The sequence below is a fragment of the Notolepis coatsorum genome (genome assembly GCF_963971535.1).
Source record: "Notolepis coatsorum genome assembly, chromosome: 12".
In the NCBI taxonomy this organism is placed as follows: domain Eukaryota; kingdom Metazoa; phylum Chordata; class Actinopteri; order Aulopiformes; family Paralepididae; genus Notolepis; species Notolepis coatsorum.
In genome coordinates, this window is record NC_140176.1 from 90130561 (window position 1) to 90156851 (window position 26291).

Below are 26291 nucleotides of genomic sequence, written 5' to 3' on the forward strand. Positions count from 1 at the left end.
CAGGGGAGTGTCCATGGTTTCTCCATAGAGCTCCATATACTGTTAGTCAGGGGAGTGTCATGGTTTCTCCATAGAGCTCCATTATACTGTTAGTCAGGGGAGTGTCATGGTTTCTCCATAGAGCCCCATTATACTGTTAGTCAGGGGAGTGTCATGGTTTCTCCATAGAGCTCCATTATACTGTTAGTCAGGGGAGTGTCATGGTTTCTCCATAGAGCTCCATTATACTGTTAGTCAGGGGAGTGCCATGGTTTCTCCATAGAGCTCCATTATACTGTTAGTCAGGGGAGTGTCATGGTTTCTCCATAGAGCTCCATTATACTGTTAGTCAGGGGAGTGTCATGGTTTCTCCATAGAGCTCCATTATACTGTTAGTCAGGGGAGTGTCATGGTTTCTCCATAGAGCTCCATTATACTGTTAGTCAGGGGAGTGTCATGGTTTCTCCATAGAGCTCCATTATACTGTTAGTCAGGGGAGTGTCATGGTTTCTCCATAGAGCTCCATTATACTGTTAGTCAGGGGAGTGTCATGGTTTCTCCATAGAGCTCCATTATACTGTTAGTCAGGGGAGTGTCATGGTTTCTCCATAGAGCTCCATTATACTGTTAGTCAGGGGAGTGTCATGGTTTCTCCATAGAGTTCCATTATACTGTTAGTCAGGGGAGTGTCATGGTTTCTCCATAGAGCTCCATTATACTGTTAGTCAGGGGAGTGTCATGGTTTCTCCATAGAGCTCCATTATACTGTTAGTCAGGGGAGTGCCATGGTTTCTCCATAGAGCTCCATTATACTTTTAGTCAGGGGAGTGCCATGGTTTCTCCATAGAGCTCCATTATACTGTTAGTCAGAGGAGTGTCATGGTTTCTCCATAGAGCTCCATTATACTGTTAGTCAGAGGAGTGTCATGGTTTCTCCATAGAGCCCCGTTATACTTCTTTCAGCGCAGCAGCTCGCGCAGGTCCGGGGCGACTTAGTCACGTGACTCGGTTGGTGTCGCTGATTGGCTCGAACACGGTATACGGTAACAGGTCTATATGTTTTTTGTATGGGTTGTCTATGGGTTTCATACATTAATGATTAATGACGGTAAAAATTATAATAAGGAAAAGTTCCACAGAATATTTTCTGTTAGAGGTAGAAACACAACATTTCTGTCAAGACGTGTGGCTGCACAATACAAAATAAAACATTTTGATTTGACATATTTTATCATGCCTTAATTTGTAGACAAAATTGTTTATAAACTTTTGTAAGTATCTCAAAATCTACAAGGAGTTATATGTTATATGTAGCGGAGATTGCGCTCGTCACCAATGCAAGAGACTCCGGTAACGGCCGTCGTACTGGCTCATTTGGCAGAGTCAGCGGGTGGAAGTCGATGGGTGGGGATTGGACGTTGTGGACAGCGACCCCTACAGGTCGGTTGGGAGACGCCTGCACAGCAGAGACAGGAAGTGGCGAGGGTAGTGTGAGCCTCCCATGCGTTACACCTCGCCACTGAGAGTCCGCGCTGGCAGGCGAAAAGATGTGACAGGCTGCCTCCTCGTGTGCTGGAGGGAACACGTGATGCAAGGATTCTATCCTCTCTACAACCGACCAGTGGGGGGCATAGTCGAGCAACGTTTAAGACAGGGGAGGGGAGAATTGGATACACGAAATTGGGATGGGAGAAAAAAGAAATTGAAGAAATAAGGAGAAAAAGTGGATACAAAAAATAAATGCATGCAATGCAAGTTACAATAGAGTACAATCAATTAAAGCAACTGCAGATTATGGTGGAATGGTTAGTGATTAAGGATTTAAACTGACCAAAGGATACTCAAAATATTGAGTTTTTTGTGTGATGTTCAGTACAAACTCTACGCACTTTAAGTGTAAGAGCCAATCATTGGATCTTGTACCATAGGGTCTAGATGTCCACTCCAATAGCGATGCGAGATGATTTACAGTGATCAAATCTACAATTATGGCATCATGTAGAAACGGATGCCAATGCAGCTCTCTGCCAGGAAGGACCATCCAACCTTACCATACAGGACGCGATGGTGAGTACCATAGATAGCGGTGATAAATCTAATGGCTGAATGATATACGGAGTCTAAGGACATACGAGTGGAGGCCACACGTTTATGAATGACATCTCCACAGTCCAACACAGACTGGAGAACTGCTTCAACAACTCTTTGTTTTTTAAACATTCAACTTTATCAATTAAGGCATGCTAAATCCGTGAAATCCAAATCCAAAACGACCTCATGTTCCGTGGGTCTTTTCCTTATCATACTAAAATATAGTCGGCAGTCATTAAAGGGTTAATCAAATCTTCTTCTGTAGCTTATCCGTGCGATGGATGGGACGTCCACTGGGCGAGGTGGACGGCTCAGGGTTTCCTCTTCAGTGGCTGAAGAAACAAGTGTAGAGCTTATTGAGCCGCCGGTACGCGTGAATACTTTCCCTAAGGGGTTTGTACTTTTGCGCGATCTGATTGGCCACTGACGTTTCTGGTCATGTGACATGTGCGCCAATCGTGTGACGGCAAGTTCTGCCACCGGTTATTTAAGCTTAGGCCCTCTTTCGAAGTTGGTTAAGGTTAGAGTTTGTCTTAGAGCAGGGCGATAGAACGCCTGCCCTGATTCCAAACTCTAACCTTAACCAACTTTGAAAGAGTCTCCTATAAGCTTAACCGGTGATAAACTAGGCGTTAGGTAGTTTGCAGGCTGTTAGACCCGGAAATAGGCGCAGAACTTGCCGTCACACGATTGGCGCACATGTCACATGACCAGAAATGTCAGTGGCCAATCAGATCGCGCAAACCGAACGCGGAAGTACAAACCCCTTAGGGAAAGTATTCACGCAGCCGGTACTTCTGTCTCAGGCAGCCGGGCCATCTGTCTGGGAATTTGATGATCGTTTATTGCTCATTAAAACAGAGGTCAGGGACCGTCAAGGAGAGACTTTCGATCCGCTCTCGTTTGCCTCCACATGCTCATTAGCGCCCATTTCCTTTATCCACATCAAGCACTTTGGACTCTGTACTGAAACTAACTTCAAAGATCCATATCCCGGGCGTTCACTTTACTTCCTTAAAAAATATATTTTCCCCCATGCTCCTCTTGATCAGAGGCGACAGCTGCGCTTTTTGCCGACACATTTGAGTTTGAAACTTGAATGAGATGCATTCAACCTCAAAAAGCTTTGAATCAAACGAGATTCTGCCACGGTTAGATAATAGGCAAGCAGCACATGACCAACACTCTAAAATGAAAGGGAAGCCTTTTGTTGATGTCTGAATACCACAGCGACGAAGGTTAACCCTTTCACTGCCACACTACAGAAGGTGAATACATTATTTCAGTGGGCATGGCTGGTTTGCTTGGTCCGGGTGTGGATGGCAGGGCGAGGGTGGCTGAGGTGATGGAGGTCGTATTACAGTGTATGATGTACAATAATGCTGTATATACCGTATGACTACTACCTTTATACCCGTATCACTGTCCATATTAATATTACAACTCTGTACACACATCTGATTAGCACTATTACTCTATCCAATTTAATCACCTGTACATTGTATATTACTACTGCACTTTACTGTTACATTTGCACTCTGGTTAGATGCCAAACTTCTTTTCATTGTACTGTACTTGTGCTGTATAATGATGACAATACTGTACATTTGAATATAATCTAATCAAATCTAAACTACCACTACAGCTGTGAGTTTGTGAGGTCTCAAACGGCGTAGAGAAGAAATGGGACCGCTGCCCTCTCTGTGTGTGTGTGTTGTGTGTGTGTGTGTGTGTGTGTGTGTGTGTGTGTGTGTGTGTGTGTGTGTGTGTGTGTGTGTGTGTGTGTGTGTGTGTGTGTGTGTGTGTGTGTGTGTGTGTGTGTGTGTGTGTGTGTGTGTGTGTGTGTGTGTGTGTGTGTGTGTGTGTGTGTGTGTGTGTGTGTGTGTGTGTGTGTGTGTGTGTGTGTGTGAATGATTCGATTGGATTAGGTTAGATTCAAATGTATTGTCAGTATACAGCACAAGTACAGTACAATGAAAGGAGGTTGGCATCTAACCAGAGTGCAAATGTAACAGTAAAGTGCAATCGCATTATACAATGTACAAGTGATTAAACTGGAATATATAGAAATGAGTAGGCTACTACTGAGTGACAATGATAATCAGATGTTTGTACAGTGTTATGGTATTATGTACACTGGTATAGATATAGTATATATACAAAAAAAGGATTATATGCAGGTATATTCAGACAGAAGTGGATAAATATATATACGGTAAAATGAATATATAAATATATATACACATACATAATATGTATACAGAGTTATACAAGTACATTATGATTTGAGGTACAGTAGGTAGTCAAGCGGGTCAGACCACTGAAAGACGTGTCAGTGCTTGTTTGGGGAGATGACAGAGTAAAGTACAGTGTAGTACAGACCTCAGCAGCACAACAGTTGAGGTTACTTAATAACCACTGTAACGACTCGAGCAAATGCTGTAAGCCAGTGGTTCTCAAACTTTTTACACCAAGTACCACCTGAGAACGTAGCTGGCTCTCCAAGTACCACCATATGACCGACGTTAAAATACAGTATATTCAGCTATGCACAGTTCACACAGGAGGCAAATTTATTCCTAATACCATTATTTATTGTTAACTTTTGTCAGACACAGCCACAATGTACAAAGGGATAGCACTAGAACTAGCAAACTCTTCCACACAACTCATACAATGCAAGGGCCATTGAGAACATAATAACTAACATTCTCACATAGCAAGTGAGAAAATTAAGAACAACTGTATTTCAGCAAATGTACTTAATTCTCTCTCTCTCTCTCTCTCTCTCTCTCTCTCTCTCTCTCTCTCTCTCTCTCTCACACAGCAAGTAATTGTCCTTCATTCTCTCTCTCTCACAAACACACACACACACACACACACACACACATAGCATGTTGTTGTCCATTGACAACTCACATAAGCAGGGCCGGACTGGGGAATTAATTCAGGCTGTGAAATATAGTGTGAAATATAGCCCCAGTCAGGCCCCTTTCTAAGTGGGGGTCGCCCACCAGGAATGATTTGGTTACAAAGACTTAATTTCCTGCATTCTGGTGCAGGAATTTTAGAATTTGTACCCTTTAAAGTCCAGTTTGTGTGATGGCATCACAAATTATTGTTAAAAAAACACACAAAAAGTTAAATATTTTCAATATATCAAATGCAAAGTACATTTTTCTGGGGGGGATTATTACAGGCTAGGCATGTGTCAATGATTAGCAACAACACAGATTTGGATGGATTTTTTGTAATGTCAGATTTAACAACAACTCTTTTCAGAAAAGTGGGAGTATTTCATTTTTATTTTAAAAGATTTATGACTGTTTAGACTGCATTACTCTCTGTCACAGTGATCTCCTGATTGTTCCCCACTTAGGTTATCTAACTATCGCGCCGCCACAAATAGAAACACTGGCCTGGCCTGCATGCTTCTAAATTCAGTGGCCTGACTGCAAAAAAATATATATATTATTATTATTATTTTTATTTTTCAAGTACCACCAGCAGTACCACCAAGTACCACTAGTGGTACGCGTACCACAGTTTGAGAACCACTGCTGTAAGCCATGTCATGTCAACGACCTATCATCTCAAAGATTATCCCTATATACTAGAAAGAAGTGAAAAGAAAAAGAAAACCAAAAACAGTGACGAAAGGACAAGGTAAGAACAGGTAATGAGTCGTGAGGAGAGGTGATCACAGCAGGTCCTCTCTCTCCGAACAGCTCAGGGCGTAATGACATGTTGTGCCACCGCCACTCTGCGAGGTCTGCGTTACTGTCGCTCCTCCTGTGTTCCCACAGTTGTCCAATCTCATTACACACAGTGATGGCTGTGAGGAGATCCTGCTTTGTTGTGATGCCCGTTTTTCATTCCCACACTAGAGGCACTTTAATATGAAATTATGCAAAGAAATCAAGGTTTTATTCTCACTGGCCCGTGCAAATTGGTCTGACAAACTTGGCATGCTGCTTGTGGGTTATTCAAGACTCCCCATCACTAACACAGCACACTGCTGTCTTCATGTCGGCTCTATGGACGAACGATTCAGCTGATTGGAGGCTGATGGACGTCGTTCTTACAAACCTACTTCATTGGTGCAATAAATTCAATATCATCAAATACATGATCAATTCTGGTCTGCACGACGTCAAAGAAATGACAAAGCGGCATTGATCGAAAAACGAAAACCCAATGGGCGCCCCGAATGTTCCTCTGTCCAATTTGTATTTGTATTTTATTTTGTATACTCCATAATGTCAAGTGGGAACGTCAAATAGACTCTATTAGGGCTGACCCCTATTAATCGTTTAGTCGACTAATCGGTCGAAAGGAGCCGTAGTCGACTGGCCAACCTCTTAGTCGAATATAATAAAAAAATATATATACGAATTTTTTTATCATTCTTTCCAAAAGCAAAGAGGCCTAGAAGCGTCTCTAACGCTAATGGCGCGCATACCAGCGGCTAACTGCCTACGAAAACAGGCACAGAGGCACTGAAAGAGGATTTCACCATCTAATGAACACACTAGACTAGACAAATATCAAGATGTATCCATCAGTGGACCAATTGCATGCTTTTGCAGAGGACAAGAAGCCTTCAGTCGACTCCTTCAGACATTAAGCACCCCCCACACCCCCCACAGAGGACAAGAAGCCTTCAGTCGACTCCTTCAGACATTAAGCACCCCCACAGCCCAAATGGAATGATAAATTTTTTTAAATAAAAATAAATATTTAAAAAAAATAGTAGTCGACTAACGGCAAATTTTGGCCAATCATAGTCGACCATCCAAATCCTTAGTCGGGGACAGCCCTAGACTCTATCATTATCATCTGTAATAACAGGGCCGGAAAAAACAATGGATTATAGCTACGGCAGGCAGTGGGGGGAGGACGGGGGGGGGGGGCTGTGTTCCGTTACAAAGCAGCTGGGATGACTGCAGGGGATCCAGCCGCCGTGCGAACAGTTATGTCATATCCACCAAAAATACCTCCCGAATTCAGAAGCGCGATGAAACGACGACATGTCGCATTTACCTAACGGGGGCGTAGTGAAGGGAGAGACAGTGTGGAACAGCGACTGTAAAGCCCCCCTGGGCGATTCGAGCCGACGTTGTGACTGGAGAGAGAACCACGGGAGGGCTATACCTGGGTGGGTGTACCGGCTTTTGGGCAGGGAAGAGTGTGCACCGAAATCCAAGCACAGCCCCGTGCACTCCACTAAGAATACACACACCTCCAACACACACTTAGTGTGTCTGTGTTACAACAAGCACGGGTCTATGAATAACCTCAGCTGGCGGCAAACGCAGGAAATGTGATCCAGCGATTCCCGCCCTTCACTACCTGCCAACTCCTGGGGCCGTGTGAGAAGAACACACACACACACACGCACACGCACACGCACACGCACACGCACACACACGCACGCGCACACGCACACACACACACACACACACACGCACACGCACACACACACACACACACTACTCCCTTATATTATCAAGGCTATAAAGTAGATGTAATGAGAGAGAGTGCATGGCTTAGTGAGGCCCCTACAGTATATGTGAAACGTAGCTCTACGCTACACACACACACACACACACACACACACGCACGCAAACACACACACTACACACACACACACACACACACACACACGCACACGCACACGCACACGCACACGCACACACGCGTGACCGAATGTAACTGAAATCCTCCGGGCTTGTTTGCTTGTTCGTCTGCCTGGCGTGACAGATGGGGGCGGCATGCGCGCCGTTGTCGGGACACTTGGTAAGTATTCACCGTAAAAAATATTTCTAATAATAATGATGCCACGGTGTACAGCTGTGGTACACTATACATGTGTATACAGTAGCAGGCTACATATTTGGCATTTCCGAAAAAGGGTGTTGAAATTGTATCTCAACCGATGTACAGCAGCTCCTTAGCCCTTTCACTGCCGCACTACCAAAACGGTTAACCCTTTCACTGCGACAATCACACAGAAGGTTAACCCTTTCACTGCCACACGACAAGGCAAGGGTTAAGAGGCCCTCGTCGGCTAATGAAGGATCTAGATTTAGGTTTGAAAAGATTTGGTCTGCCGAGTTGCGGAGGAGCTCATTTCGGTGGACGATGGACGACGGGAGAATGACTTCATTTAGCATTTTGGAGCGATTTCAAGCTACTGTTTTAATGTGCACTAGTGTACAAAAGGTCACAAGTGCACAATAAAGGCTCGTTAAAACTCACACTGTCCTCAAGAGAGGCCCTGACCTCGACACCCAGGCGGATTCCCTGGACGTTTCTGGAGACTCACGGAGGAAATCCACTTGACCTCTTAGTACTTTATAGTATCTGCTCTAATAACGCACGCAGAGGACCCAGAGCTTCAGCGGAGCCAGATGTGCACGGCATCTGTACGAGCCGCCCCTCCCCCCCACACTGGAAATAATCATTCCAAAGCCCCTATAACTATATATGCTCAGTTTTCACATGGCAGGTCATAGTTACCATATTTAGCTAATTTTTTTTTATGCAGATGACGTTGAATTAGGTCATTTTCACTGTCCGCGGCGTAGCTTGACTTTTCATTTTCAGAGGAAGAGAGCGAGGAGGGAGTCATTCAACCATAACCCTCTCACTACCACACTACAGGAGGTTAACCCTTTCACTACCACAATAGAATGTGGTAGTGAAAGGTTAACCTTCTGTAGTGTGGTAGTGAGAGGTTAATCAGTCGTTTTTCAAAAGGAAGATGATACAAAGTAACAGATTAAATTTTGTGAACGCAACATATCGCCGATGTAATGATTTGAATGTGCCGAAGAGTTTATGAAGGTGTATTGCTATCATAAAGTAATCAAAGTGCAATACATCCGGCCGGCCACACATTTCCCCTCTTGAGGGAAAGCAACTCTGGGAATAAACAGGGATTAGATGGTGTTTGTTCATAAACTACACCTTTAGGACAAAACACAATAGATCACACTGAGGACCATCGTTGCCTAGAGATTAGTCATTACCTCTCAGTTTTAGGTCACTTGGAGATTCATAAGCATAATATTAAATGTCCTGGTAGGGAAATGAGGAAATATCCTGCAGCTGACTGTGTCACTTGGGGGCGGGGCGGGGCGGGGGGGGGGGGGGGGCGGGGGGCTGAGTCATAGATCAGCCTGGCGGCTGAGGGGAACAAGCTCAATCTGTGTCAGGCTTTCACAGCCTTCAGTATCCGCAACCTTCTCCCAGAGGAGGAGCAGGGTGAAGAGGTCGTGGCCCGGGTGGGAGGGAGGGGTCGGCCATGATCTTCCTCGCCCTCTTCAGCGCCCTGGAGTCGTGCAGGGACCTGAGGGAGGGCACTGGGCAGGGGACAGCCGATCACCCTCTCCGCGGAGCGAATCACCCGCTGCAGCCTGGCGAGATCCTTTGCCGCTGTGGTGGGGAACCAGGAGATGATGGAGTGGGTGAGGATGGATTCAATGATGGCCGTGTAGAATTGGGCCATCATGGTCCTCGGCAGTTTATATTTCTTCAGCTGCCGGAGGAAGAACATCCTCTTCTGGGCCTTTTTCAGCATGGTGTTAAAGGAAAATGCCAACATTTTGGGAAATTGGCTTATTTGCCATCTACCCTGGAGTTAGACAAGAAGATATATACCTTGTTCTTCTCTGTGCATGCAGTAGGAGTAGGAAGACGTTGGGAACTAGGCTAATGGAGGAACCTACTTCCAGTGACTGACGCCAAGCTAGGCTAACGGTGCGCGTCTTCCTACTCCTACTGCACGCACAGAGAAGAAAAAAAGGTATGTGTCTTCTCGTCTAACTCCAGGGTAGATGGCAAATAAGCTCATTTCCCAATTAGGTAGCATCACAGTCACGAAAGGGGCTAAAGGAGCAGGAGGATATTGATCACCGCGTCACGTATCTCTTCGATCAAGACCTGCTGTTACAGATAATATATATATATACACATTAGTGTGCGTCATCTAAGAAGACGGTTAGCAAAGGCTTCAGCTTTACCGGCAGCACAGTTAAAGTGAGCTCCTACGGGAGGCTGCAACTCTAAACTGGCCCCGTATGTCCAAACCCCTCCCACCCACCCCCTCCAAATGTACAGTTTGTTTCCTCCCCATCGTATGTATATTTTCTGTTAGGATCTCTGTTTAACAGTACTGTGTATTTGCATATCTTGTATGTCACAAATGTAACAGTACTGTGTATACCTGTATGTCATGTACCCCCCTGATTCCCTGAAATAAATGTATCCGTTATCACGAGAAAACGGACTTCGTTTTCTCGAGATAACGAGATAAATGTATCCGTTATCACAAGAAAACGGACCTCGTTTTCTCGAGATAACGAGATAATAAGTTGTTTTTCATGAGAAAACAAATTAAATTAACTCGTTATCACGGGAAAACGGAGTAAATAAAATGAATGTACGGCCTCTTAGGGCTTCCGTAATTTTGCCATGTTTCAGTCAAACATAAAAAGAATCCAGTTTTCTTTCAGTGATGATCTCATGGATGAGTAGTGCCTTGTTATTGAGGGAGCGAGTATTGAGCAGCATGAACGTGGAGGAGACAGGCAGAGTGGGAGGGGTGCTACTGTCAGAGCAGGCCAGGGGCTTCAGACGGCTGGTGCGCACGTGAGGTGTGTTGTGATGACGTCGACGAACAACACGGAAGCGCGGAGCAGATACTACCACAGGAATAGTGGAATCTGTGCAGATGAGTTTGTAGCGGGATGCTCGAGGTATATAGCGGGGGGCGTTGAAGGAGTCAGAGTGATCTGATGGTATCCAGGCAGATTGGCGCAGCGGTGTTGAAAAAACTCCGAAGTTGGCAAGACGTATGTTAGCATATCGACCGGAGCAGCTAACTGGCTAATGACCAGCCACACACAACGAGTCCAGCCTCGGACAGCAGCACACTGCGGTGGAGTCATCAGAACTCACCAACAGTCCAGACTCCAGGTACATGTAGAGAGTTGATCCAGTTGGGGAAAAACAGGTGACGGAAGAAGATGATCCAAAACCGAGAACCCAGGAGCAGAGGGAAGCCGGCTAGCTAGTTTGACAGCGGGGCTAACGATGCTGCTGCTGACAGCTGACAGGTAGCAAACACTAGCCCCAGACGGCTGATCAAGAGACGGTGAGTAAACACAAAAACCGGATAAATGAAATGATCACACGGTTATGACAAAGTAAAAAAAGAAAAAAAAATAATCTCCTCCGGAAATCCACCACCATCTCCCCTGTTTTTGGAGCACTGAGCCCAAGGTTGTTGCAGCTGCACCAGCTCTGCAGCCTCTCGATCTCCCTCCTGTAGGCCGACTCGTCCCCCCTGGAGATGAGGCCCGACAGGGCGGTGTCGTCTGCACATTTTAGGAGCTTGACCGAGGGGTGGAGAGAGAAACGCAGCTGTTGGTGTACAGGGAGAACAGTAGTGGGGACAGGATGCAGGCAGCCCTGCGGGGAACCGGTGCTGGTGGACCTGGAGCTGGAAATGCTCTTCCGCAGCCTCACCCGCTGTGACCTGTTGGACAGGAAGTCCGTAATCCAGGGATAGCTGGTGCTCCAGGATGGGTGGAAGGATGGTGTTGAAGGCCGAGCTGAAGTCCACATACAGGATCCTGACGTAGTTGCCCGCGTAGTCCAGATGTTCCGGCGTGTAGTGCAGAGGCATGTTCACAGCGTCCTCCGTGGATCTGTTGGCTGGATGGATCAGTGGATCAGTTCTGTACGCGAACTGCAGCGGGTCCAGCACAGGATCTGTGATGAGCTTCAGGTGGGCGAGGACAAGGTGCTCCAGGACCTTCATGACCACAGAGGTCAGGGCAACGGGTCTGTAGTCATTAACCCTTTCACTGCCGCACTACCAAATGGTTAACCCTTTGACTGCGACAATACACAGAAGGTTAACCCTTTCACTGCCACACAACAGCCGGTTAAGGCCCGTGACCTTGGCCTTCTTAGGGACGAGGATGATGGTTGATGTCTTGCAGTTTCCCCTCCAGAGAGAGATTAATACAGTCTTGGTTGACAGAAACTTCATACAGTCTTACTATGCTATGATACCATCCACAACTAAGTTTCTGTATGCAAGACCAGGGCACAGACATCACTGACTGCATGAGCTAAGTAGAACAGAACAGATTTCTTTCTTTTATGAAGAGGCCAAAAGGGAGAGACTTTCTTGGTAAGGGGGTTACAACATTCATCATTTATTATATTAACAACTTCATTGCACCATTTATGTAAAATATAAAAATAGGAGATTTGATAAATATGGCCCTCAAACCAAATGTGATTTTCAATTAAACTGGCTAATTCAACAGATTTCAAACATGGCTGTCCCATCCAGTCGTATATCCACTAGGAATGCCAATACCGTGCTCATGTGGCCTACTCCTACTCATACTCAGAAAACTACTCCGATACTACAATTCAGTGCCAAGTGCCAATTCAGTGCCAAGCAATCGCCTGGTCATCCGGTTGGCACCTTGCATGGTTGCCTCCGCCATTGGTGTGTGAATGTATTGGTAAAATGTGAGGAACAAATTGTAAAGCGCTTTGGATAAAAGCGCTGTATGAATGCAGCCATTTACCATTTACCAAAACACAAAGTTGAATGTTAAAAATGTTCTCGACTGCTCGTGTGGTTGGGTGGGACAAGCAGGTATCGAATTGTGGACTGCGGCGGCCGAGGTGGTTAAAGTAGCACAATGTAGCGTTGGAGTGTTGGTCCTGGGGGATCAGGCGGTCTTGGTTATTGGTTACTTGTTATTTGTATTTATTAGTTTAAGTTTTGATCTGTAAGTATTTATTATTTCTTATTACATGGCATTTTCACATTCGCCGAAATGCTTGATTGTGATTGGTCAATAGCCCCTGACAGCGGTGAATAATTTTTCGATAACTGACCGCTGCCATGGGCAACGCGCAATAATCACCGGTGATTATTGCTTTTCGCAGCTGGAGCAATCAAGCCCACTGACACACACTGCATCAGTGCAATCAGACACACCTGCCGGCTGCCGGCGATAATAATAATCACTTTATTTGGGCTGACAGAGCCACAGAACAACTGCGTCTGCATTTGATCTCGTCTTGTCGATGGTGTAAAATGAATTAGGTATATTGTTAGTAATTTAGTCATGTAATAAGTGGGATAATGTATAGCCTATACTCGGTCATTGTCGCAAAATAATTGACCTTCACTGACGTTTAGAACACCTCGCCGAGGTGCCTCTGTATTTTAAACTCTGTGTCTGTCAATTATTTTGCGACAATGACCTCGTAGCTATACATTATCCCTTACTTATTGTCTTGTCATTATTATTATTGTTTTATTATTGATGTTGTGTTGTTTGATGAAATTGAAAATAAATAAAAAATGTGATGAAGAAAATAATTTCAGCAACAGCGTCATGTTGTATATTTAGTTTGTTACAGTCAGAAAGTGAGGAACATCTGATGAAAATAAAACCGGCAAGTACCCAAATATAAGGGTCTGAAGATAAGTGGTATCGGGACATCTCTATAGTATACTATCCACTTATGCTGTGGTGGGAAAGAGCTTTTTCCAACTTAGGAGGCTGTCTAAGGTCAAACCTTTTTTATCCCGTTGTGTTTTTGAAACTGTCATCCATGCTTTTATGACCTCTCGCCTTGATTACTGTAATGCCCTATACGTTGGCGTCAGTCAGGCCTCCCTCTCAAGTTTGCAGCTGGTTCAGAACGCCGCTGCCCACATGCTGACGGGAACACGTAAGTGGGAGCACATTTCCCCTGTGCTGGCTTCCCTCCACTGGCTTCCTGTGCATTTTAGAATTGATTTTAAGATTTTACTGTTTGCTTATGTTTGAACGGCATGGCACCGGGTTACCTCTCGGACCTGCTGGAACCCTATGTTCCTCTAAGGTCCCTCAGGTCCTCTGACCAGCTCCTCTTGGCCGTTCCAAAGTCCAGGCTGAAGCTTAGGGGGGACCGTGCTTTCGCTGTGGCAGCCCCAACGCTCTGGAATGAGCTGCCACTGCATGTTAGGCAGGCCCCCCCCACTCTGCATGTTAGACAGGCCCCCACTCTGCATGTTAGACAGGCCCCCACTCTGCATGTTAGACAGGCCCCCACTCTGCATGTTAGACAGGCCTCCACTCTGCATGTTAGACAGGCCCCCACTCTGCATGTTAGACAGGCCCCCACTCTGCATGTTAGACAGGCCCCCACTCTGCATGTTAGACAGGCCCCCACTCTGCATGTTAGACAGGCCCCCACTCTGCAGGTTAGACAGGCCCCCACTCTGCAGGTTAGTCAGGCCCCCACTCTGCATGTTAGGCAGGCCCCCACTCTGCATGTTAGTCAGGCCCCCACTCTGCATGTTAGGCAGGCCCCCACTCTGCATGTTAGACAGGCCCCCACTCTGCATGTTAGGCAGGCCCCCACTCTGCATGTTAGACAGGCCCCCACTCTGCATGTTAGGCAGGCCCCCACTCTGCATGTTAGACAGGCCCCCACTCTGCATGTTAGACAGGCCCCCACTCTGCATGTTAGGCAGGCCCCCACTCTGCATGTTAGGCAGGCCCCCACTCTGCATGTTAGACAGGCCCCCACTCTGCATGTTAGGCAGGCCCCCACTCTGCATGTTAAGACAGGCCCCCACTCTGCATGTTAAGACAGGCCCCCACTCTGCAGGTTAGACAGGCCCCCACTCTGCATTTTAGACAGGCCCCCACTCTGCATGTTAGACAGGCCCCCACTCTGCATGTTAGGCAGGCCCCCACTCTGCATGTTAGGCAGGCCCCCACTCTGCATGTTAGACAGGCCCCCACTCTGCATGTTAGACAGGCCCCCACTCTGCATGTTAGACAGGCCCCCACTCTGCATGTTAGACAGGCCCCCACTCTGCAGGTTAGACAGGCCCCCACTCTGCATGTTAGGCAGGCCCCCACTCTGCATGTTAGACAGGCCCCCACTCTGCAGGTTAGACAGGCCCCCACTCTGCATGTTAGACAGGCCCCCACTCTGCATGTTAGGCAGGCCCCCACTCTGCATGTTAGACAGGCCCCCACTCTGCATGTTAGACAGGCCCCCACTCTGCATGTTAGACAGGCCCCCACTCTGCATGTTAGACAGGCCCCCACTCTGCATGTTAGACAGGCCCCCACTCTGCATGTTAGACAGGCCCCCACTCTGCATGTTAGACAGGCCCCCACTCTGCATGTTAGGCAGGCCCCCACTCTGCATGTTAGACAGCGCCCACTCTGCATGTTAGACAGGCCCCCACTCTGCATGTTAGACAGGCCCCCACTCTGCATGTTAGACAGGCCCCCACTCTGCATGTTAGACAGGCCCCCACTCTGCAGGTTAGACAGGCCCCCACTCTGCATGTTAGACAGGCCCCCACTCTGCATGTTAGGCCGGCCCCCACTCTGCATGTTAGACAGGCCCCCACTCTGCATGTTAGGCAGGCCCCCACTCTGCATGTTAGACAGGCCCCCACTCTGCATGTTAGACAGGCCCCCACTCTGCATGTTAGGCAGGCCCCCACTCTGCATGTTAGACAGGCCCCCACTCTGCATGTTAGGCCGGCCCCCACTCTGCATGTTAGACAGGCCCCCACTCTGCATGTTAGACAGGCCCCCACTCTGCATGTTAGGCAGGCCCCCACTCTGCATGTTAGACAGGCCCCCACTCTGCATGTTAGACAGGCCCCCACTCTGCATGTTAGACAGGCCCCCACTCTGCATGTTAGACAGGCCCCCACTCTGCATGTTAGGCAGGCCCCCACTCTGCAGGTTAGACAGGCCCCCACTCTGCATGTTAGACAGGCCCCCACTCTGCATGTTAGGCCCCCACTCTGCATGTTAGGCAGGCCCCCACTCTGCAGGTGTTCAAATCATCCCTCAAAACACATTTATTTGCTCTGGCTTTCGGTGTTTAAACAGTTTTTTTGAGAGACCTGCCTTTTTATGTGACATATTGTATTTGTTTTTATTGTGTGCTTTTATTCTATATTTTTATGTTATGTTTTTATCTTTTTATGTTGTGGGACTTGTACAGCACTTTGGTCAACTTTGTTGTTTTTAAATGTGCTTTATAAATAAAGTGGATTGGATTGGATATAAATGTAAAGGATCAAAATGCATCAAGTCCCCTATAGAAAAAAATGCAGTTTGAAGCCAGTCCATTTTCATATTGCCCATATGACACTGCAAGGCTTAATGGCTGAGTCATCGTATTAACTCCGCAGAGGCCTCGAGGTCATATGCAGATGTACTGAAGGAAGCAATTCAAATGGTGATAAATGTGGCGTTAATGGCCCTTAGCAACCTGTTTTCCCATTGGGCGATGGTGAATTATCTTTATCATTTAAACTCAATGGCAAGAGTTGAAACTACTCCGTATTTTTATGTAATAATAATGCAAAGATTGATGTCCAATGTGCACTGACTGATCCTGTAGCAGCTAACTATTGCACAATTTAAAGAACCAGTACAGTGATGTTAATTCAGTCATGTCAGGAGTGCCTTTTTTCAGCGTCAGATGTAGATTTTTATTTGTTTTGGTGCCTCCTCTCTGAGCACAGCTAACTCTCAGTACGACGAGGGGGTCATGGCCTTCTGTTCATTGAAAGGAGATGTCAAGTTAGTATCGTAATACATGAAGCTTTCAAATGTAAACAAATTCATGAGTCCAGTGTGATTGGTTGCTATGGGAGATTAACATTGGTTAACCTATGCTAGCAAGTGATAAATACATTGTCACTTGTGGATGTTTTTAAAACAATACTACAAAATTGTAGCAAACTCATTTCATTACGTGTTTGTGGACTATCAAGCTGATATCCTTTACAACTACTGACAACTGACAGACTGACTGATGGGCCAATCAGGGAAACCTGAGTAGATTATGCAATGTGTTCAGGAAAGCAGACTGGATATCTGAAATGGTTCAATTCTCTGGGATAGGGATCAAAGGGCTTTAGTCATCATTTTCACAACAACAACAATAGTTCTAACATTTTGGGCAATATATCATACCTTATTCTGTTAAAGAATCCAATGAGATTGTACTGAATCTAAATATATGTTGACCTATGAGCTCCTTCCATTAGATATTCCAGAAGTGTGTCCCCAACATAGAGAAAAAAGTGAAAATGCTAACCCTAAACCTCTGTCTTGAGGCAGGCAACACGACACCAGGCCCGGACTGGCCATCGGGAGCACCGGGAGTTTTCCCGGTGGCCTGGCCTGCACAGATTAAAAAAAAATTATATAAAAAAAATTAAAAGAATAAAAAAAAATTATAATTTTTTTATTTTTATTTTTGCCGGGCCATTGTTTCTAGTTGTGGCGGCGGCGCGGCGCGATAGTTAGATAACCTAGGTGGGTGGGGAACAACCAGGATTTCACTGTCTGCGACAGAGTTGGAGAACTATCTGACTCTCTCCCTCACGCGGACGGACACACAATGGAGCCGTGCTGCCGCTTGTGATTGGTGGAGGCGGGACCAGGCGATACAACTGATTGACAGCGGAAGCGGCGAATGGAATGGCAGACGGCACTCAGATGCAGAATAACAGCCAGGCAATGAGCCAGGTAGTGAGGGACTCGGGAGAGATACAGTAGAGCGAAAGTCAATTAACGTTGATGTCAAGATGGACAGTGGAAGAAAGAGAAAGGGTGGAGGAGAGAGGGATAAAACAAAGAAAAAGAAAGGCCCTTACAGGAGAGAGTGGTTAACTGTATTATAATAGTAAATAGAAAAATATGTTGTGCTCTTGCTTTTTTCTTTTTGAAGGTGGAGAGAGTAGCATTGCTAGTGCAACAACAGTTTTATTTGAGGTCCATAACAGTACATTGTACTAAGCAATTGTTGGCTCATTAGTTTGTGATTCACATGCACTAAAATTCACCAGAATGCAGGAAATTAAGTCTTTGTAACAAAAAGATTTCCTGGTGGGGGACCCCCAGACCCCCCGCTTAAAAAGTGGCCTGATTGGGGCTATATTTCGCGCTATATCTCCCGGTATGAATTATTTCCCCAGTCCGGCCCTGGGCAACACATACAGTAAAACGCTAACCCTAAACATCTTGAGGCAGGCAACACATACAGTAAAATGCTAACCCTAAACATCTTGAGGCAGGCAACACATACAGTAAAATGCTAACCCTAAACATCTTGAGGCAGGCAACACATACAGTAAAATGCTAACCCTAAACATCTTGAGGCAGGCAACACATACAGTAAAACGCTAACCCTAAACATCTTGAGGCAGGCAACACATACAGTAAAATGCTAACCCTAAACATCTTGAGGCAGGCAACACATACAGTAAAACGCTAACCCTAAACATCTTGAGGCAGGCAACACATACAGTAAAATGCTAACCCTAAACATCTTGAGGCAGGCAACACATACAGTAAAATGCTAACCCTAAACATCTTGAGGCAGGCAACACATACAGTAAAATGCTAACCCTAAACATCTTGAGGCAGGCAACACATACAGTAAAATGCTAACCCTAAACATCTTGAGGCAGGCAACACATACAGTAAAATGCTAACCCTAAACATCTTGAGGCAGGCAACACATACAGTAAAATGCTAACCCTAAACATCTTGAGGCAGGCAACACATACAGTAAAATGCTAACCCTAAACATCTTGAGGCAGGCAACACATACAGTAAAATGCTAACCCTAAACATCTTGAGGCAGGCAACACATACAGTAAAACGCTAACCCTAAACATCTTGAGGCAGGCAACACATAAAGCATTATGCTTATCCTAGCTTGTGATGCACCGCTACTTGGGAGAACCTTCCAGAAGATGAAACCATTAAGTCTTTAATATCATCTTCAATCATGTAAATGTATCCATTAGGCTATATATCTCCTTCAATTATATCCATGATTCACCGATCTGATCACATAGCGTGTACTGTGCACGCACACACACATGCACGTACCGCACAGACACACACATTCTTGCACCTATAGTGATCTTCAAATTATAAAATATTATTTTAATAATAAACAAAACAATAACTCACAAATGGCTGCTTCGACAGCAGGATTTAATAGCATGGCCGTTAATCGGAAAACATGCCATGAGTGAAGACAGCCTGGTTTCTTCTGTGCTGCTGAGCTGAACCAGACTATAGCCGTGTCCCGCCGTGCTCTGGGGGCTGATTAGCCCACCTCTTAACGAGTAGCTGTGACTAACAAACGTCCTTTTCATCATTCACTGATCGGAGGAGAGGAATAGGGCCGAGCGATGATGGGATGATGGCGAAGTAATGACAGTGTGGATGTTCGATGAGGCTCTTAAACATTGTTTTTTGGGCCGTGAGCGCAGTGCACCCTGGGCAACGCTCCAGCATTCATAATTAGTCCATCTATAATAGAAGGCAGAACTGGAGGCAATGCGTTTCCAATATTTAGTGGTGTCATTTTGACCAAAAAAAATTCACTGTTGTAAATTATACAACGTTCAAACCATTAACTTGGCTGACGGAAATATGTTAATTGAATCTAGAGACCGTGGAAATATCTAGCTCATGAATTGCTTATCGTGGACTGTTAATGTCATGAGTATAATATTGTCAGCTTTGGAAGAATCATTTGATATGTTATAAGTGTTTTAGTGCAGCCTCTCCGAGCACAGCCAACGCTCAGTAGGCTGAGGGGGCGTGGCCTTCTGTTCACTAAGACACTATGCTCGACACCAGGAAGATTACGCCACTCAGCTAGACGTGACTGATGGGCCAATTAGAGTAACCAGAGTATCTTCAAGGAAACAGATATCGATATCTGAAATGGTTTGATTTTGTGATATCCAAAGAAGAACAAAGGGCTACTTATTTATCGTTGAACATGTAAAGCGTACACGCCGACAACGGCACACAAACAAAAGGGGAGCATCGTTTGTCTCCAAAAGAGGGAAAGCAACGGGGAGAAATCAAGTCTCCAAAAAACACGACACAGGGAACAGCGATATATAACACATTTAGCATAACGGATTGACACAGCAATCAAAGTGCCACGATACAATGAACAATAGCGAACGTACTTATCCTCCTATGGCAAGGAGCGATAAGACTTACTGACATAGGTGTACTCACGGGTAGGGGTGGGAATCACCAGTTTCATCACGATACGATACAATATCGATTCTTTGGACAACGATATGATATTTTCCGATATCACAAAGTCTGCCACGATACGATACGATTCGATTCAGGTGCCTGCGATCGATATGAGACGATATTATATGCCCATTTAACACAATCAGTAACATTTAAATCAACAACAAAAAAAGGCAATGGAAATATCATTTGACATTTTTATTTTTGATCTCTTCCAGACATTTAAATGAAAAACAATCTATTGTTTTTAATACAAATAGACCTCCTGTTCACTGTTTTTGGTTTGTTTTTCTTTTTTTTCCGATATTAATATCCTATCACAGCGCTGTATTTTGACTGGAAAAGGCATATTGGGAGTCAGAAGGTGCAGTACCGGCCAGATCCTGTTAGTGGGGCTATCTCGAGAATGCAGTAACCCCCCCTCCTTCCCAGTCTCTCTATGGCTCTATCAGCTTAGCTTAGTTAGCTCACGCTAACGCAACGTTAATTTCGGTATTTAACGCGACGTGGGCATAAAGGAATGGCGAGGATGGAAAGCATGTTAGATGCATTTGACCCCTTGTGGGAAAAAAAACAACAGGAACTTATTTCGGGCAAAATAGGCGGACTCTGAAGCAATGCTGTCTAACGTCTACACACGCTGAGCTGCGCTGAGCTACTGTTGTTGTTGCAGCCGGGCGGATATGCTCACCAGGGGATTTTCAAAATAAGAGTATCGCAATATGAATCGATCTTTTTACGTTGCATCGATCCTATTTGATCATTGATAATAGATCGATATATCGATCTGGATCGATGTATCGTCTCACCCCTACTCACGGGTAGTCTGGCGATCGACTCACGGTGTCAGCGGTGACACGGAAGAGCATATAATGCCACCCTAACTAGACACACCGGGTGCCAATGAGTGCAATCAGGGCAGAGAGACGGGTCAAATACCACCAGGTAACGCTAGGGCTTTGCTCCCTGAGCAGAGCAAAACCCCAAATGTTACACATCAACGTACTTTTCGTTAATAAAATGCAACAAGATCGAACACGCTTTTCACTGTACTGAATCTTTAAAGGTCCCGTGTCTTATGTGAATGGCCTTTTCCAGTGTTTAGCATTGTTTCCTAGCAATGGGGGATTATATCAATGTGGTCTGTGTCTCTAATTACCATATTGACTCATCAGTCTAGTCTCGAGTTCACGAGATCTTCCCTCACTCAACTGAGCCGTTCTGATTGGACTGTTTTGCTGACGTGAATAAGGCACTGGTTGTAGTCACCGCCCACAATGCGCTCAACAACAGAGCAGTGGAATTACTTCCTCAAACAGAAGGTGCGACAGACAGCAGAGAACGAGCGAGCGAGAGAGAGAGAGAGAGAGAGAGAGAGAGAGAGAGAGAGAGAGAGAGAGAGAGAGAGAGAGAGAGAGAGAGAGAGGAGAGGGAGAGGGAGAGGGAGAGAGAGAGAGAGAGAGAGAGAGAGAGAGAGAGAGAGAGAGAGAGAGAGAGAGGAGAGAGAGGGAGGGAGAGAGAGGGAGAGAGAGAGGGAGAGAGAGAGAGAGAGGGAGAGGGACCACGGCGCAGGAGTGTGTGTAAATGTGTGTGCGCCACGGGGATGGGTCTTCTCCCCGCAGTCGGGGGCACTCCATATCACTGTCAAAATATTTGTGCGCCCGTACGCCCGTATTCCGATCCGTGCAATAATATTCACAGAGGTATATATTGTCATTTGAAGCAAGTTACCAATGCATTGTCCCGTGGGATTATGCCCCCCCCCCCCCAGCAGAGATGTTATAAATCTAGTGTCTGTTCACCAGAGATGTTATAAATCTAGTGTCTGTTCACCAGAGATGTTATAAATCTAGTGTTCACCAGAGATGTTATAAATCTAGTGTCTGTTCACCAGAGATGTTATAAATCTAGTGTCTGTTCACCAGAGATGTTATAAATCTAGTGTCTGTTCACCAGAGATGTTATAAATCTAGTGTCTGTTCACCAGAGATGTTATAAATCTAGTGTCTGTTCACCAGAGATGTTATAAATCTAGTGTTCACCAGAGATGTTATAAATCTAGTGTCTGTTCACCAGAGATGTTATAAATCTAGTGTCTGTTCACCAGAGATGTTATAAATCTAGTGTTCATCAGAGATGTTATAAATCTAGTGTCTGTTCACCAGAGATGTTATAAATCTAGTGTCTGTTCACCAGAGATGTTATAAATCTAGTGTCTGTTCACCAGAGATGTTATAAATCTAGTGTCTGTTCACCAGAGATGTTATAAATCTAGTGTCTGTTCACCAGAGATGTTATAAATCTAGTGTCTGTTCACCAGAGATGTTATAAATCTAGTGTCTGTTCACCAGAGATGTTATAAATCTAGTGTCTGTTCACCAGAGATGTTATAAATCTAGTGTCTGTTCACCAGAGATGTTATAAATCTAGTGTTCACCAGGGATGTGCTTTTTCTTGGTAATAAATCAATTATCATGAAAAAAGCATACAAACCCCAACTAAGTCCACTAAAAGAAGGTCTGAATTGATTGATAGTTGATGATTAGTCAACTAATCAGCCCTAAAATAGCTGCATATCACTTCATCCAGTCGTCCCCTTGTGCCACGTGAATTAGCACTAATTGGCCCTATGTTGACATTCCCCACGATGGAGGGCAAATAAATCACTGGGTGTAGTCGTCGCTAATGGCAGACCGCGGGAGTCTGTGACTATTGGCTAAAGCAGACACTGATGACACACCACACTCTTGTTTTTGTCTTCCTCAACCCGACTGGTTAATTAGACGACGTCCATCCCAGACGGATTACCCTCCTCTCTGAACCTGTGCTTTCTGTACGACGACCAACAGCTAGAGGCAGGCTCTGTTCTCAGCAGTTCTCCTTTCGCTTATGAATGAATGAATGAAAACTTTATTTAACAGATTGCAGAATGGGTACAATACAGTACGGCTCAATACACACAATTGTTAAGGGGATGCAGACCTGAGAAAGACGTTTGTCTTGTTTCCATCAGGGTCCCCCATTTTCAATTCATATTGACATTTATGACATACACAACATACATGACATTTATGGCATAGGGACATACAGGTATTTAGTACTGATACGTTTGTGACTTAAACGGTATTCAAATATACAGTACTGTTACCCCTAGATCCTGACAGAGTATATACATATGATGGGGAGGGGACTGTACATTAGGAGGGGGTGGGTGGGTGGGAGAGAAATATACATACGGCGGGGAGGGAATATATACATGCAGTGGGGAGGAGACTGTCTATTAGGAGGTGGTGGGGGTTTTGGGCATTTACGGTGGCCAGTTTCGAATTGCAGCCTCCCGTAGGTGCTCTTTAAGAGCGGTTTTGAATGTGGGTAGGGATTCACATTATTTTACAGCTTTGGGTAGGGCGTTCCACATTGATGTGGCATAATTGCAAAACGTGTTTAGTCCCTTGTTTGAGCCGAATCTGGGTTTAACATAATTTGTGGAACTTCCTCTGGTGTAGTGGTCGTGGTATTCACTGACCTCTGGGAAGTATTTTGACCTTTAGCTTCCCTCTCCAATCCATCATATCACTCAGTGCTACTGATATCCAAAGCAACGTAAGGTTGAAGACTGAAAACAGAACAAGCCATGTGACCTCTGAGAGGAAAACAAAGTGTGTCACTCAGCAGTCCCCCCCCCCCTCCCAGTGAGCTGTGGTGTTCCACAAGGAAGCATACTAGGACCGTTACTGTTCCTAATTTATGCAAATGACATGTCATCAGCTTGTGACTGCAACTTGTTCCTGTTCGCGGACGACTCAGCCCTACTGGTCTCTGACAAGAACAAGTTGCAGGTTGAAAAATCCCTCAGCTCTGAAGGATACAAGATACACTACACCACTATGGTACCCATGTACATGTCGAAATACTTCCCAACGGTCAGTGAATACCACAACCACAACACCAGAGGAAGTTCCACAAATCATGTTCAACCCAGATTCGGCTCAAACAAGGGACTAAACACGTTTTGCAATTATGCCACAACAATATGGAACGCCCTACCCACAGCCGTAAAATAATGTGAATCCCTACCCACCTTCAAAACCGCTCTAAAAGAGCACCTACGGGAGGCTGCAATTCGAAACTGGCCACCGTAAATGTCCAAACCCTTCCCCCTTAACAATTGTGTGTATTGAGCCGTACTGTATTGTATCCATTCTGCAATCTGTTAATAACATTTTCAATCAATCAATCAATCAATCAATCAATCAATCAATCAGTCAGGCTCAGTCAGCCTTCAAAAGGCAGTTTTGGCTCCTGTCTCTTTAAATTAAAATGAGCTGCTTTCCCCCCTGCGACTGGACTTCCTGGTTCACGAAAATTCAGATCAAACTGTAAACTAGGACTTGCAGATCAGATCCAGCAATTGCATATCTTATTTATCGCCAAACTATTTTTTATGAACATATTTTAGTAAAACAGAGAAAGAAGAGTTATTCTTGTCGGAGAGAATATTCCTTTGGTGCGTCTTTCGATTTTGCAGAAGTTCTACCTGCAGTGCACCTCCAACTATATAACAACCTAAAGGTAAGGGGTAAATATTAAAAGCACAACATAAAAGCCTCTTTAAAATCGTCTGACAAGGCTGAATAATTGAGTGTTAACCCTTTCACTGCCACACACGACAGCCGGTTAACCCTTTCACTGTGACAATACAGAAGGTTAGCCCTTTGCTATCACACAACCGACGGGGATGCTCCATCATTAGCATCATTAGCTCCGCATTTGCGGAGCTAATGATGCTAATGATGGAGCATCGCCGTCGGTTGTGTGATAGCAAAGGGCTAACCTTCTGTCGTGTGGCAGTGAAAGGGTTAATTGCTTTCAAGGACCAAACTGCCCGGTTTACCACCAACAGATAATTATACCTGGATTCCTGTCGGCTTGTTGCTCACAATCCCCCAAGAATCTGCCTGAAGCAACCGCATTAAAAATTATCGCTGACCAGCAGAACCCAATTGTCTCTTTGAAGATCCCTTCGAAATGCCTCCTGTTGTGACGTGACGTCAAGTATAGGAGCGGGGGAGGGGGGTTGACGTTCAAAACAGACGAGTGCTCTTGCGGGGGTGTCGCTTGCTTATCCTCGTTATTTCCTCCCGACAATGGTAGGAAGAACAGTGATTTTAGTACCCCCCGCTGCGGCCCCTGTCTGGGGTGAGTACCCCCCGCTGAGGCCCCTGTCTGGGGTGAGTACCCCCCGCTGAGGCCCCTGTCTGGGGTGAGTACCCCCCGCTGAGGCCCCTGTCTGGGGTGAGTACCCCCCGCTGAGGCCCCTGTCTGGGGTGAGTACCCCCCGCTGCGGCCCCTGTCTGGGGTGAGTACCCCCCGCTGAGGCCCCTGTCTGGGGTGAGTACCCCCCGCTGAGGCCCCTGTCTGGGGTGAGTACCCCCCGCTGTGGCCCCTGTCTGGGGTGAGTACCCCCCGCTGCGGCCCCTGTCTGGGGTGAGTACCCCCCGCTGAGGCCCCTGTCTGGGGTGAGTACCCCCCGCTGAGGCCCCTGTCTGGGGTGAGTACCCCCCGCTGCGGCCCCTGTCTGGGGTGAGTACCCCCCGCTGAGGCCCCTGTCTGGGGTGAGTACCCCCCGCTGAGGCCCCTGTCTGGGGTGAGTACCCCCCGCTGCGGCCCCTGTCTGGGGTGAGTACCCCCCGCTGAGGCCCCTGTCTGGGGTGAGTACCCCCCGCTGTGCCCCCTGTCTGGGGTGAGTACCCCCCGCTGTGCCCCCTGTCTGGGGTGAGTACCCCCCGCTGAGGCCCCTGTCTGGGGTGAGTACCCCCCGCTGAGGCCCCTGTCTGGGGTGAGTACCCCCCCGCTGCGGCCCCTGTCTGGGGTGAGTACCCCCCGCTGCGGCCCCTGTCTGGGGTGAGTACCCCCCGCTGCGGCCCCTGTCTGGGGTGAGTACCCCCCGCTGCGGCCCCTGTCTGGGGTGAGTACCCCCCGCTGTGCCCCCTGTCTGGGGTGAGTACCCCCCGCTGCGGCCCCTGTCTGGGGTGAGTACCCCCCGCTGCGGCCCCTGTCTGG